Below are 12,614 nucleotides of genomic sequence, written 5' to 3' on the forward strand. Positions count from 1 at the left end.
CTAATAACCGCAATCCACGGGTGGCGTAGTCGGACATTATCTGAAGCACTTAGCAGACTACCAGTGGCCTGACCACCCTGAGCCGCGGGACCGGGCCGCCACTACTACTACCCCCATCGTTCCCCTATCGCCCGGATCCGCGTGCCCCACGGCCCAGGGGGCGAGTCATTTCAAACATCCGACATTCAAAGATTGAGTACAGACTGCAATATTCGGACTCATTGTCTGAACTCAACAGCCTCATCAATGCACATGAGGCTGCTGAGTTTCCACGTATGCTCGAGTACTCGGACCATAAATGTCGGTCGTGTTGCGCTGACCTTGGACTGTGTAAGCTTGAAGTGAACCAGTCGGGTCCACTGCTATCACCAACCACTACTATAGTAGTACAGGTGTAGATTTCTTTAATCTGATCATGTCTTTTATGTAACTGTCACGGGTGTGTCGGAGGTGACAGACAGTCGCCCTGCAGTGGTTTGCAGGAGATCTCCACGTTTGGCAATGCAGACAGCTGCCTAGATAGGAGGCTGTGTTTAGGACCCTGTGACTACCTCCCTTTAGTCTGGGTGTATATATACTTGGTGTGTCTAGGTGGGCGTCACCGGTTATACTCATTTCTACTTGGAACTTGGCTGAAGCAGTATCACGTCCTCTCTGGAGTCTTGAGGCCGTGTGCCCTGTTGGGATTCTTCTAAAGCTAAGTTATTATCCCCTCTGTTGTCTTTAGAGTGCTAGTGGAGGTTGACTAGTGCTCATCTCCTTCCACCCCCAGCTATAGCCTTACGCCAGGGATAGTAGGGCGAGGCACGTGATCGGCGACAGCTGCGGAGACTGTGTAGGGACGTTAAGGGGAGACAGGGTGACGCTAGTCCAGATTAGGAGGTCACCGCTTTCCCCTTTCCCTAGTGTCTGTGCTCCCTTTCCCCTCTGTGTTGCACTCACACCTGGCGTGACTCTCTGTGTTGCGTGACAGTAACTTTATAACCCTGCAATGTTTAAAGAATCCAGTCTTGTTCTACGCATGCTAATGAAGCAGAACTAGTCCAGAGGGGCCTCTCTTTCTCTGTACTAGTCCTGCCTTACATCTTGTACTCACTGCTAAAAATCTGTCTTGGTCAAAACAATCAAAACTTCCAAGTCACTGAGGGTTCAGATTACAGCTGCCTATTGAAGTCCAGAAAAAGAGAGGCAGATAGACTCCCAAACCAGTGCTGCTTTCTAGTAACTGTTTTGACTCATCCAGGGCTGGATTTACAACTACACTGCTCAGTACTGCTGTAAAATATCATTAATGCTGCTGCAGCATTTGAGCATGTGTTCCATAGACACAAAAGAGCAGGAATCCTTCATGTCTGTGTGTGCTGTGTATGAGAGCCATCATAGCAGCTAGTCTCCACCCACTATCTCAGAGAGAACTGAAAATTAGAGATAGAGCTTGGGGAGGGGAAAACTCATGAAAAATGCAGTATACAAGAGAGAAATAGTGATCGCTTATGTTTATTGCTGAAAAAGTAATCGCTTATGCTGGAAATAAATAAAAAAGAAATAAAATCAAATAATAATATCAACTTAACTTATCTTTAAAAATATAAATGGGCAGAAAACAGCACGAGGAAGCTTTTGCTGGACTCGTTTTCAATATGTATTTGTAAAATTCAAAAAAATTAGATTTTTTAAGCCTTTTGAACTACTATAAAATGTCTTTAAGCTGCATACAGTATTATATATATATATATATATATATATAGTACAGACCAAAAGTTTGGACACACCTTCTCATTTATAGATTTTTCTGTATTTTCATGACTATGAAAATTGTACATTCACACTGAAGGCATCAAAACTATGAATTAACACATGTGGAGTTATATACTTAACAAAAAAGTGTGAAACAACTGAAAATATGTCTTATATTCTAGGTTCTTCAAAGTAGCCACCTTTTGCTTTGATGACTGCTTTGCACACTCTTGGCATTCTCTTGATGAGCTTCAAGAGGTAGTCACCAGAAATGGTTTTCATTTCACAGGTGTGCCCTGTCAGGTTTAATAAGTGGGATTTCTTGCCTTATAAATGGGGTCGGGACCATCAGTTGTGTTGTGCAGAAGTCAGGTGGATACACAGCTGATAGTCCTACTGAATAGACTGTTAGAATTTGTATTATGGCAAGAAAAAAGCAGCTAAGTAAAGAAAAACGAGTGGCCATCATTACTTTAAGAAATGAAGGTCAGTCAGTCAGAAAAATTGGGAAAACTTTGAAAGTGTCCCCAAGTGCAGTTGCAAAAACCATCAAGCGCTACAAAGAAGAAACTGGCTCACATGAGGACCGCCCCAGGAAAGGAAGACCAAGAGTCACCTCTGCTTCTGAGGATAAGTTTATCCGAGTCACCAGCCTCAGAAATCGCAGGTTAACAGCAGCTCAGATTAGAGACCAGGTCAATGCCACACAGAGTTCTAGCAGCAGACACATCTCTACAACAACTGTTAAGAGGAGACTTTGTGCAGCAGGCCTTCATGGTAAAATAGCTGCTAGGAAACCACTGCTAAGGACAGGCAACAAGCAGAAGAGACTTGTCTGGGCTAAAGAACACAAGGAATGGACATTAGACCAGTGGAAATCTGTGCTTTGGTCTGATGAGTCCAAATTTGAGATCTTTGGTTCCAACCACCGTGTCTTTGTACAACACAGAAAAGGTGAACGGATGGACTCTACATGCCTGGTTCTCACCGTGAAGCAAGGAGGAGGAGGTGTGATGGTGTGGTGGTGCTTTGCTGGTGACACTGTTGGGGATTTATTCAAAATTGAAGGCATACTGAACCAGCATGGCTACCACAGCATCTTGCAGCGGCATCCGGTTTGCGTTTAGTTGGACCATCATTTATTTTTCAACAGGACAATGACCCCAAACACACCTCCAGGCTGTGTAAGGGCTATTTGACCAAGAGGGAGAGTGATGGGGTGCTACGCCAGATGACCTGGCCTCCACAGTCACCAGACCTGAACCCAATCGAGATGGTTTGGGGTGAGCTGGACCGCAGAGTGAAGGCAAAAGGGCCAACAAGTGCTAAGCATCTCTGGGAACTCCTTCAAGATTGTTGGAAGACCATTTCCGGTGACTACCTCTTGAAGCTCATCAAGAGAATGCCAAGAGTGTGCAAAGCAGTCATCATAGCAAAAGGTGGCTACTTTGAAGAACCTAGAATATAAGACATATTTTCAGTTGTTTCACACTTTTTTGTTAAGTATATAATTCCACATGTGTTAATTCATAGTTTTGATGCCTTCAGTGTGAATGTACAATTTTCTAAGTTATGAAAACACAGAAAAATCTTTAAATGAGAAGGTGTGTCCAAACTTTTGGTCTGTACTGTATATATATATCTCAATAAAAGAAAGTGATTATTCTCACACTGATTAAACAAAAAACAACACTGCATTTCTAAGCAGGAAATATCCAAATGCTTGAACTCTCCTGTGCTTTGCTAGATAAAAAAAAAATTGCAAATCTTGGATCCCAAATTCAGGGCAATATTTCAAAAATCACATCACAACTCATGCATGCGTCTACATAATTTTACAAGTCAACCTTATCAGTGTCTCATAAGGCCCCAACGCGCGCTGCACTTAACTATCTGCTATGCCCTCTGCTGGGTACAGAACACAAAGCAAGTCAGATTATTTCCAATTAAATGCTGGCATCGTTGAACTACATCTGCTTTAGGAATGCAAAGCATGAAAATTGTTGTAGCAGGTTTAATATTTCATTCAGCCAAAAAGTATATATTGCTCCGAGGATTTGCCTTTGGTAATGGTTTTCTTGCCATGCATACTTGTTAAGTGGTCCTATTGAAAATCTGCTACCAAACTCTGAGCTTGCCAAGAATAATTCCATGCTGTGCAAGAATTTTTAATTTTTTATCCTGTAGGAGTAATTACTTAGCATAATACCACTTTAAATGTGTTTTACTGCACAGATGCTAATGAATTCCACTGTGGTATGAACAACGCTCAGTTTGAAAAATTAAACCTTATACATAGGACATAAAGTTTCGGGAGAAAAAAAAAAATAGAAAAAAAATAAAATTTTAATTTCATTTTGATTTAGACTACTTGGAATGAAATGTGTCAAATGCAGACCGGATACAATGAGTAAAAATTACTCACTTGTGAAAAGGCTCAGGTCTCACGAGGGTCGCAGGTGTTGGCAGGAGCAGCATGCACTTTCAGCAAGGTACATGGCCTCTGGGGATTTCATTAAGATGTACTTAGCATGATTATTGTTCGCAGAAATATCAGGGGAGATCTTGCGCTTTATTAAGATTTTCAATGTAAACATCAGGTTACACATTTTGCTACAAGTGGGCTTAGCTGAGGAACATTGAGGTTTATTTCTGATCGTGAGATCATCATTTTCACAAGGGCTGATCAATGAGAAGCGCACCCGTTTTTTCTTTTTTTTCAGAGTCCATTGTATATATAAAAACAAATGTAAAAAAGAGAAGCATAAAACTATATGACTCCTATATGAATAATAGAGATGAGTGGATTGATTGGTGGAGTTTGAGTTGATTCTCCTGAAATATGCAGGTTTCACACAAATTCAAACATTTTGAGATTTGATTCGCGGCTCGCAAAAAAAAACATTGCCTAGCACCTTTTCCCACACTGCTGAAGCATCAGAGAGCAAGCAAAAGTGATTTTGCATTACTGCACGGGCCTCGTCATAATGCCCTGCAGCAATGACATCTTACAGATTATCATTCCTTGTATAGTGGTCAGTACCGAGGCCATCGCAGATCAGCGGTTCCCAGTGTCACTGGGTGTCTCTCTCCTGTAGAGTGTAAGCTCTTATGGTCAGTAGTGTTCTCTCGTTCTCTTCTGTAGAGTGTAAGCTCTTATGATCAGCTGGTTCCTCTCCTGTAGAGTGTAAGCTCTTATAATCAGCAGGGTTCTTTCCCTCTCTCTCCTGTAGGGTGTAAGCTCTTATGGTCAGCAGGGTCCTCTCTCTCTTGCCTTTAAGTGTGTAAGTGTGACACTGGCATCCCTACATGGTACCACCCCCCTTCTCCTGGCAGGGACACCGACAAGCTCACTGCCTCGACTGCCCAACTATGTCCTCTGCTCCAGCTCCCGTGTCCCAGGACCTGCGCACGCCACGCAGGTCTCTCTCATAATGCTCTTAGGGCGCACGCACGCTCCCCACCTCTTACAGGGGTTGCACGCACTCCTGTAGACTCCAACCAATGGCTGGGAGACACTGAAGTATTTAAGGCACCTTCCTCTGTAGGGAGTTGCCTGTGCAACATCAGTGTTTAGTTAGTCTGCAACCTCCTTAGCCATTGTCAGGTCCCTGTCCCTGAATATGAATACTGAACCGACCTGTCGGTACCTGAATCTGAATCCTGAACAGTCCTGTGGGTACCTGAACCTTAACCAACCTGTCGGTAACTGAGCCTGAATCAACCTGCCGGTACCTGAACAGCCCCGTGGGTACCTGAACCTGAAATCACTCTGTCGGTCCCAGAACCTGAAACCGCTCTGTCGGTCCCCAAACCTGAAACCGCTCTGTCGGTCCCCAAACCTGAAACCACTCTGTCGGTGTCCGAATCCCGAAACCGCCTCATCAGTCACTGAACCTGAAACCGTTCTGTTGGTACATGAAGCTGAATCCGTCCTGTCTCTACCAGTACCTGAATCCATCCGGTCTGTTCCTGAACCTGAATTCCTGAACCAGAACCCATCTAGTCTGAACCAGCACCTGAACCTGTTATCCATCTTGTCAAGTGTTCGCACTGTGTGAACCTGCACCAGTGACAGTCCTGTCAATTGTTCCAGGATCCGCACTGTCTGAACCAACATCAATGTGCTGTCAAGGGCTCCAGGATCAACACTGTCTGAACCTGCACCAGTGTCTGTCATGTCAAGTGTTCCAGGATCCACACTGTCTGAACCTGCACCAGTGTCCGTCCTGTTCCAGGATCTGGACTGTCTGAACCTGTATCAGTATCCGATCCTGCCTTGGGTTCAGCTGATGCAGTACCGGGGACTGCCCTGGAGTAGTACCTGGTGGCTACCTGCAGCTCAAGCCTAACTCCGGCATCAGGGGCTCTAGTACAAACCAGGTAGCCACGTCCCACCAGAGTAAGCCCGGCCCGTGACGCAGTGGGTCCACGATCCACTAGCGTGACAGTAAGCTCTTATGGTCAGCGGGTCCTCTCTCTCTTGCCTGTAGAGTATAAGCTCTTATGGTCAGCGGTGTCCTCTCTCTTAGTTCGGCAGAGTTTAAACTCTTATGGTCAGCGGTGTCCCCTCTCTTAGTTCGGCAGAGTTTAAACTCTTATGGTCAGCGGGGTCCTCTCTCTTTTGTAGAGTGTAGGCTCTTATGATCAGTGAGGTTCTCACTTCTTTCTCCCATGTGTATTTAACAAGCAATTGCTAGTTTTCCCATATTGAAATTTGTGCAAATTTATTTTCTGCAAACTGAATTTTTTAGGACAATTCAACAAAGTTGGTGAATTTGAATTTCAAAAGATTCGCTAATCTCTAATTAATAATTTGAATTCATTTAATATGACACACTCCTCAGCTTTTGTGTTCATGTGTTTTATGAATACTTGTTGAGCATTTTATCATCAAACACCCATATTATTTGATTTTTACCATGTATGGCCACCCCTCTCTAGCCATAGATCAGATGATATCTCACTTCCATCAGGTTTGGACTAACCAAAGGGAGCGGAGGATCCTCAGGTTCCTGTTTTGACACCACAATGAATGCTTACTTGGTTACAATGTTCCAGCAGAAGACAACCTCATATAAAGCACACTTTGGAGCCAATCATGTGCACCTTAAGGGAATATTCGCTCTAACTGTACTGAAATGTCAATAAACCTCACGGAAAAAGGGAAGACTTCCCAGACGAGTTGCTGAATACAGTCTGAAATATCTCGTAATTAGCCAAAAATATGGGAAGGTTTATTTCCTATATTCTTCTCTTCTGGAAGATATTTTTATCATCTATGGCTATTCTTCTCCTAGTCATACATGAGAAGACATCTCAGTACCTTCAGTGTTGGACTGGCCTACAGGAGAATCTTCAGTTGGGCTCGTGCTCTGATGCCATAATGAGCAACTACTCAAACACAGCCACAACGATAGAGCAAAAGACAACCGCACATCAAGCACACATTGGAGCCAATCATGTGCCTTCAGGACATAGTAATACACTTTCCTGAAATGTCTGCTGAAGTCTCCTATTTATTTCTCTTCTGGAATATATTTTTATCATCTATGGCTACTCTTCTCTAGCCATATATCATAAGATATCTCATTACCCTCAGTGTTGGACTTGCCTACAGGATGACCTTTAGTTGACATCTTGTTCTGACGCCAGAATGAGCACCTATGTGAATAAAGCCACAAGGTTTCAGCAGAAGACATCCCACTTTTGAGCCAATTAGGTGCCTACAGGACACAGTAGTCAACTTTTATGAAATGTCTGCTGAAGTCACCTGAAATTAAGGAAGGTTTATTTTCTATTTTCTTCTCTTCTGGAAGGTTTCTTGTGCATAACACTGAGATGGTCAATCATCAGACGGAACCCTTGGTGTCCAAACTCATATTCCAAGGGCAGTTGATGAAGAGTAGTTTGAAAAAGGTGTATAGTTGAGAATCCTCTAAAGTCTATTTGTTATGTGTTGAATTACAAATAATATATTAGATCTTATAGATGTTTCATCCACATGTAGTGATAACAGCAGATTTGTCAATGCAATTAAAATTGGACATGCACTTCGTCCTGTAGATGTAGCGTGAAACCTCTCAAAAAATTCATCAGCCGGGCCCGAAGACATTCGATCCCTTATGGGATAATCGGTGTGATCAGATACTTGGCTCATCGAAAGTAAGTAGAAGGAAAGAGTAGGGACTATGCACTTCTGGGTGACTATGTGACTTAATGACAGCTCCATGGCTGCAAATAATATTCACTGTAATCTAGCTATTTCGTTGGATCAGCTACAAGAAGAAGGGTCAAAAATGCAACTGACAGAATAAAACTTAGTACACAGTTAAAGTACAAGAGAGGTTCTCTGCATACATCATCTATATAGATGATGAACAATATATTGGTCTAATGACTTGGTTGCTCTGGATTAAATTACACGAGAGAAATAATTCATGGTATCTCAAACTCAATGGCAGCTACTTACAAAAAGTATTTTCTCATCAGGTAGACATCTTAACATTAGAGTATACAGTACATCAGATGATGCGCAAACACTATACTAGTGGCCGTAATACCACCCACTGAATTGTCCATATATTCTATAGAGTCATTACAAACAGTGATCTATTTCAAGTGTTTATTTCTGTTAATATTGATGATTATGGCTTACAGCCAATGACAACACAAAAGTCATTATCTCAGTAAATTAGAATACTTTATAACAACAGCTTGAAAAATGTTTTTAAAATCCAAAATGTTGGCCTACTGAAATGTATGTTCAGTAAATGCCCTCAGAACTTGGTCAGAGCTCCTTTTGCATCAATTACTGCATCAATGCGGTGTGGCATGGAGGCGATCAGCCTGTGGCACTGCTGAGGTGTTATGGAAGCCCAGGTTGCTTTGATAGCAGCCTTCAGCTCATCTGCATTGTTGGGTCTGGTGTCTCTCATCTTCCTCTTGACAGTACCCCATAGATTCTCTATAATAGATTCTCTGTGGGGTTAAGGTCAGGCGAGTTTGCTGCCAATCAAGCACAGTGTTGCTGTTGTGTGTAAATCAGGGGCCAAGTCCTGCTGGAGAATGACATTTCCATCTCCAAAAAGCTTGTCGTCAGAGGGAAGCATGAAGTGCTGTAAAATGTCCTGGTAGACGGCTGCGCTGACTTAGGTCTTGATAAAACACAGTGGACGTACACCAGCAGATGACACAGCTCCCCAAACCATCACTGATTGTGGAAACATCACACTAGTCCTCCAGCAGCTTGGATTGTGGCCTCTCCACTCTTCCTCCAGACTCTGGGACCTTGATTTCCAAATGAAATACAAAATTTACTTTCATCTGAAAACAACACCTTGGACCACTGAGCAACAGTCCAGGTCTTCTTCTCCTTGGCCCAGGTAAGACGCTTCTGGCGTTGTCTATTGGTCATGAGTGGCTTGACACAAGGAATGTGACACTTGTAGCCCACGTCCTGGATACATCTGTGTGTGATGGCTCTTGAAGCAATGACTCCAGCAGCAGTCCACTCCTTGTGAATCTCCCCCAAATTTTTTAATGGCCTTTTCTTAACAATCCTTTCAAGGCTGTGGTTATCCCGGTTGCTTGTGCACCTTTTTCTACCACACTTTTCCTTCCACTAAACTTTCCATTAATATGGTTGGATACAGCACTCTGTAAACAGCCAGGTTCTTTAGCAATGACCTTCTGTGGTTTACCCTCCTCATGGAGTGTGTCAATGACTGCCTTCTGGACATCTGTCAAGTCAGCAGTCTTCCCCATGATTGTGGAGCCTACTGAAACAGACTAAGGGACCTTTTTAAATACTTCAGAAGCCTTTGCAGGTGTTTTTTTTTAATTATTCTAATTTACTGAGATAATGACTTTAGTGTTTTCATTGGCTGCAAGTCATAATCATCAACATTAATAGAAATAAACACTTGAAATACATCACTCTCTTTGTAATGACTCTATATAATATACTGTATGAGTTTCACTTTTTGAATTGAAGAACTGAAATAAATTAACTTTTTGGTGATATTCTAATTTTGTGAGAAGCACCTGTACTTTCCTGTAGTTTTCACGTCAGAGAGGAATGGTGCATGGCTCAGGGACAGGTACGTACGAGTATGTACAAGTAATCCTATTCTACTGAAGTGCGGGACCCAGAGATGGCAGCACAGTGCATATTAAAATACAAAGCAATGGGTTCCAGGTATTCTGTCCAAAATATGAACATATGACTGTGTAAAACTAACCCAACCCATAAAGGAACCAAGGGCCCAATCCAATATTTGCATTTTTCTTGTAGTATTTGTTAACCTTTTTTGTGCTTAATTCTTTTAAATGGTGCACGGTTCATGAATTTTGCACACAATAAGAAACGTTCTTGTTTTTTGTGTTTAACCTTTTTGCAACTTCTTTTGCTCAAAAAGTCACAACTTTGGGGCTCACAATTGTTGGTTTAATGTGAGCTCTGGGGTAGGGGGGGTGAAGTATTGGTTTTCAATGAAGAAATTCAGCTGGTATTTGGAGACTTACAGTCAATGCTTCAGGCAAAAGTACAGTATGCACATAGTTCTCTTCCATACGAAAGAAAACTCTTATCTCAGTCTAGCCAGACACCCATCTGTTGACAGCTGTTTCGAAGTTTTTGCCCCTCACCAGTATAGAGTTACTTACTGGTTGGCTAGATGCGATGCCTTTGACATAGTTCTTGGTAGTAGTGATTCTCATTGAAGAGATCTAATTGATGTATGTAAGCTTACTTCTCCTTCAGAGAAAAGGAGAATCTGATGTTCTGTTAGCCAAACCAGACATCCACCTGTTGGCAGCCGTTTTTGGGTTCTTGCTCCTCGTCATTACAGAACAGAGTTCTTGTTGGCTAGATGAATAATGTTTAGAAGGTTAATCCTAACATTTAAAGTTATCGATCCAAAACATAGGTGATAACTGGAGGATCGGTGGAGGTCTGACATTTGGGACCCTCAGTGATCCCAAGAACAGGGCTCTGAAATGCGCCACCACAATGGAATGGTGACTGCCCAGTTTAACTTGATTAATTCTCTATGGGACTCCCAGAAATAGTCATAAAATGTACCACTCTTTTCCAATGTGGTAATTTCAAAGTCCCATTCTCAGGGGGCTCCTTTGGATAGGTGATAACTTTAGGAGTCCAAGGGGTCAATATATTGCCATTGCCTGGGGCCCTATGCTTTCTGTGTTTGCCTAGGCTGCACATGATATTGAGTAAGTGTTAACCCAACATTTAACTATTCCATCTATCCAAAAGTAGGTGATAACTTATGGTTCGGTGGTGGTCTGACTTTTGGGGTTCTCAGTAATCCCAAGAACTCTGCTCGGAATTGCCCCATCAGAATGATGCGGTGACCACGCATGCGCAACCCTCCATTTATTCTCTATTGGACTCATCGAGATAGTCGAGCAAAGTACCACTTGGGTCTGATGTGGCATTTCAAAGTCTTGACCAGAACTCACTGCTGTGTTTGCCCATGCTACCCTTGATATTGAGATATTTAGAGTTACATTTCATGAATGGTGATGTAAGTAAAGCCACTGCAAATGCATATGTCTCTCCTCTGTAGCTCAAGAAGAAAAATCAATGAACCTTTGCAGCGCTGTCTGTTGATGCCGACTCGTTGTATTTATACAAATCCTTTTGATCACGTGATTACCTTTAAACAGCCCCTAAGTAAAAGGGCAGGAAATAATTAAATTTACAATGGTCTCCGTGCTAAGGTAGCAGCTGGTTCTCAGCTGCTGTGATAAAATACACAACAACCTGTCAGCGGGAACCTCCGTTTTCCAACCAAGAATTTTTTTTCCCCCCTCGTATCATACTTAACATTTAACGTGCCAGAGGGAATGTATATTTAATTCATCCCTTGTTCATAAATGGATATTGGAATAAAGGAAAAAAAAATATGTACACCCCATCTGACTGCTGATGCTTTTGTTTTAAAGAAGGACCATATTTTTCCTTCTCCCCTGCGGGGAAAAGTTACTTTCAAGTCAGTTAAAGTTCCCCAGTCTTTCATCGTAGCTCTTTGCCAATTAGCACTGAACAACTTCTATCCATTTTCTTTTTCTTTAAGATGATCAGGAGCCTAATAATTCTGTGATAAAAGGGCAAAAGCCACCGAAAGCCAAAAGGGGAATTAATGAGCTCCTCCATTTATTTGTCTTCGGAACAGCTGAACTGTTACAACTATTGACACTCATCAAAAGGTTCGGCTCTGAACCCTGTCCAGACTCTGCAGGCTCCATTGGACATCTTCAAATTTAGAGAAAGGCAAAGCAAGAGCTTCCCCTGTGTGATGCCAAAACTAACAAAAGACTGTGGATCAGGTAATGAAACTTCAGCTTTCTCCCCTTTGAGATTTATTTACTGGCAGCTGACAAGGGGCAAATTCAGATCGAATTGTGCAGTCAAAGCCTTGTCAAGCCTTTAGACGCACCCTTGTCTCGAATCACCTTCATGACTGGCATTTTGCTCAAAAGCCCTCGGCACTGGTCCTTAACAGCTTATGACATCACAAAGGACACTCCAGACAGATGCCTACATGGCATCCTGCAGCATTTTAAAAGAGAATTAGTGGTTTTAATTATGGTCGTAGTATGAAAGGGAACCATGCAAGCTCCACAGGAGACCTTTGATCGGGCTTTTTTTCTAGTACAATGCCACGGAACTGTGACTATGCCTAGTAAGGGGGCCTTTCTTGCCGAATGACTCACTAGTGATCTATGAATGCAGACAAGCTTCTAGCCCTCCCTCTTCATTAGCGAGCATTTCTATACAGGGGTCTATACAGTGCTTGGAGTCTACAAGCTATACAATTGGGAGAATAAGAATCCCTACAGATTCTGCCTTC

This window comes from Phyllobates terribilis, unplaced genomic scaffold, assembly GCF_046119375.1.
Source record: "Phyllobates terribilis strain yellow unplaced genomic scaffold, ASM4611937v1 Scaffold_7__3_contigs__length_470593459, whole genome shotgun sequence".
Classification (NCBI taxonomy): Eukaryota; Metazoa; Chordata; class Amphibia; order Anura; family Dendrobatidae; genus Phyllobates; species Phyllobates terribilis.